General features: G+C 38.3%; 1 long non-coding RNA gene across 1 annotated transcript; it reads left to right on the top strand.

Moving 5' to 3' along the window:
* The first annotated feature begins 263 nt into the window (after nucleotides 1–263).
* LOC145455807 (uncharacterized) lies at nucleotides 264–3,437 on the top strand. The gene is made up of 2 exons (XR_013920422.1): nucleotides 264–2,615; nucleotides 2,940–3,437. It is a non-coding gene; the product is annotated as an uncharacterized LOC145455807 (long non-coding RNA).
* Nucleotides 3,438–3,713: the final 276 nt, after the last annotated feature.

The raw sequence follows: 3,713 nt of genomic DNA, 5'->3' as shown, positions 1-3,713 counted from the left end.
GCGTCGCGAGTCATGCTTCACTACAGGAATGAAATCGATGTAAACAAACGGTTCGCCAGCAATCTTTCTTCTGGAACTGGCGTTAACGTAGTGAAAAGTTTTTTAACGAGACCTATTTTGCACGTGAAATGTGTGCATACTGTACAGGTTTTGGCCAATACCAGTAGCATGGCTTAATATTCAGACGAAACTGATGTACCAGTGTGCCTACGTGATGAACACTATGATCGGAGGTGGTCTCGCAGTATCAAATAAAGGTGGATACTTCATAGTACGAGCTAGAGTTGGGATCAGGTCACTATCTTCAAGTCATTGCAAATTTTTAATCAAGTCACGAAGTCATTTCTAATTTTTTCAAGTCAATTCAGGCAGGTTCTAAAACTGACTCTGAAGTCAGGCCTTCTGAAGTTGTGAAAGTAGGCAAAACCTACTTGAGGATATCGCAAAAAGCATCACGTTTTTGAAGTAATAATAGTCATTATTCCTTTGTTACGGAGATTCATCTTGTGATCCGAATGCTCATATATACAATTGAATAAAAATAAACATATTTTTGTTTGATACATATCAGGAGTAATCGTCAGCAGCTTGTAGATACAGTATACAATTGACTAACAGATGTATACAAAGTAAAGTCTAACTCATTTCTTCATACTACTCGAGTACTTTTCAGACCGTTCATTTTCTGCTTCAACAAGTAGATTTCAATATCCAATTGACTAAGAAACGTCTGCAAAACCTGGTCTTAACCTACTTTTTCAAACTACGGTACAATTTACCATGATATGATGGTATATCTTATAAGTGTATGTGTGCGCAAGAGCGACCCACAATAGGTAGAAAGTTCCTGCCACTGTCCATGTCAGGTTTGATAGACTTGTGCACAGCCAATGATCTATAAATGATTGTTCACAGCATATACTTTGTATAGTCATTAAATTGTGATGTTGTCCATGTCCAGTCCAGTTTGTCAACTCTTACAGTCATAGTTGACTTGCAAGATGGTGACTTCGAAGAATGGGACGGGATAGAGACTATCCAACAATCCCCTTCACTCAACAAATCTCCATCTCCACATCACCATCTATGCCCTCAACGGTCGAGGTGATCATGGAAGAAGTTGATCGAATCCGAGCATCATAACAATGTGTCATCGCATGGGTATTACAGAAGCAGGATTTTGAACAGCTTAAATACCTCACCTCTTCATGGACTCCTAAATGCTCTGATACTAGTCGTGTCTAAATTTCAATGAGGATACCAACACCATAATATCATTGAAAATTTTATACAGGGTATGGATATTTCATTTACTATAACACTTAAAAACTGCATAAACAACTTTTGTTATCATGTCAGACTTGTTGTCATCTAAATTCAGAATAACAAGAACCAAAATCCTAGTCAACGGAAAGCATTTAAGTCAAGTGAATATGTAGCAAAAAGGGATTTTCTTGTTTATGCAAATTACAATATCAGATATACCTATGTTTAAGCCAGGGCCGGCCAACCCGTGGGCCACATGTGGCCCGCGAGAAGGTTTTGAGTGGCCCGCGAGGTAATTTCCGAAATTTCTAATATAATGGATTGCACAGATTTTAAGCTTGCAAGGCCAACCAAAATTTGATTAGTCTGGCCGCAATACTTGAGATGTGATGACTAGAATATCAGTTCCGACGCATTGACAGATCCATCAGTCATTCACATATTGGTATATCTTCGTACACTACAATAAAGCAGAATAATTTGCGATAGATTTATCAAAGGTAAAAATTTCTACAAGCTTAGCGCAATATGTTGCCACTCGATTTCTTGTTTTTAATATTGTTGCCCTTTTGTGAAAATGGAAGAACACCTAATGTATCAGCTTGAGTCTAACTATATTCGCGATTACGAGACAAAGTGTCGTTCAACATATGCGACCTTGCGTTTGCGCTCGCAGTAAGACCGTCGACCATGTAACCTAGGCAGGACATGATTGGCGCATGTTGGTCACAGCTTTCGATATCGATATGTCCATGCGCCGAATAGCCCAGTCCTTGCAAACTTAGCCCAGCGATATACAGCAGGCCCGCAATACAGTCAAGTGACAATATTATTGATCTACGAACTTCAAAAAATTTTCGCGCTTAGTGGCCTGCACAAAAGTTCGTCAATCAAATGTGGCCCTTAGGCCAAAAAGGTTGGCCAGCCCTGGTTTAAGCCATTCGATAAATGTACTGTCTGCATCTATTTTTATTGTAATTTGTGAAACTGTGCTGTGCTATTATGAACAATCGAATAACTGTGCCTAGTAGTTGATAACGTCAATGTTTCTTGTCACGTAACAAAAATATATATTCTCAAATGTTATTTTTTCGAGCTTTCTTATCCTCTCTTAATGACAATAACAGGACAGCAGTTGGATGGTAGAGCAGCGATCTCACATGACGTTGAACATCGGAGGGCATTCAAGCATCAAGTACCATGGCATTTGAACACTAGTATGTTTCAAGCCTCTTTAGAAATCAATTATTCTTTGAAAATTACCATATCGCAGGTGCGGACAGATTTCCTGATCAGGATAAAAATGATTCCAATAACGGATCAAGACTCAATCTCTTGGTGATAATGAGGTAGTCTGCTCGATGGTTGGCAAAAATGTCCGTATCAAATTTATCATTGTTGTTGTTTTCTTGTCTCTTTGATAAGCTTCCCTGCTCACGAATTTCGTTGCTGTTTCTGCGGCATAAGAATATCTCCAGTTTTGCAGTAGCGGCATATCTTTTTCCAGCTAGTACAAGTGAAGCAATATTATCTGGAATGCAATAGGGCTTTAAATGGCAGTTGTAGCTGAACTTGGTTGTCATATTCACAAGGCACACGAAATTATCCACAGGTTGCATTGTAGTGTCCATCTCTTCACCTCTCGTACTCGAATAATATGTATTTTCTTTCAGCAAGACTATTTTTCTCTGCATCAATCGATCCAATGAGTATCAATCCAATCCGGCACCATTCGTCAAAGTATTATTCATTTTGACTACAATCTTTGGAAATATCTCAATGTCTGAAGCAAAGTGGAACATGACATGGTTGCTTCTCATGGACGGTCTGGCGTGCCGAAATCCCACAAGATAATGATTTGCACTTTTATTAAGATCCCTGAATCCTTTTCAATTTCCTCGCGGCTTTGGGTTGCTTTGCGGCTGTTTCAATACACGAACAATCTTTTCTTGAAAGTTAGAATGGACTATAATTTATAAAAAAATGTTAACGATCCTGTAAAAAATTTATGCATTAGACATTTACAGAATGGGAATTTGTTATGTCACAGTTTTGCCAGTCAACTACAATTGAAATCAAGTTATTTATTCAATCCGTCAAGTATTTTCCGTACTGCCGCATATGCAATATATATGAGCAATGTGCATATTCAAGAGAGATTTTGCATTGGATGATTGTGGAGTTACATTGCTGGAAAAATAACCTGGGTAGCAGCACATACAATGCAAGTTGATGCTCATGCTCAGGTCATAAAGCGTGATGCAAATGGCGAAAAGTTATGAAGGTTATACATAAAAAACCATAGACGTACACACTATACAATGACGAAGGTTACAAAATCATTTCCTAACCTTTCAATGAATAAGACACCATAGAATGTTGCTCGCAAATGCATAAATCATCTATTTTGTACAATCCTTCCAGCTATCAATCTTAACGAGTACTCC

The sequence above is a fragment of the Botryllus schlosseri genome, chromosome 14 (genome assembly GCF_051294905.1).
Source record: "Botryllus schlosseri isolate E-star chromosome 14, Bs_hap1, whole genome shotgun sequence".
In the NCBI taxonomy this organism is placed as follows: Eukaryota; Metazoa; Chordata; class Ascidiacea; order Stolidobranchia; family Styelidae; genus Botryllus; species Botryllus schlosseri.
This window is presented reverse-complemented; position numbering and strand designations above follow the sequence as displayed.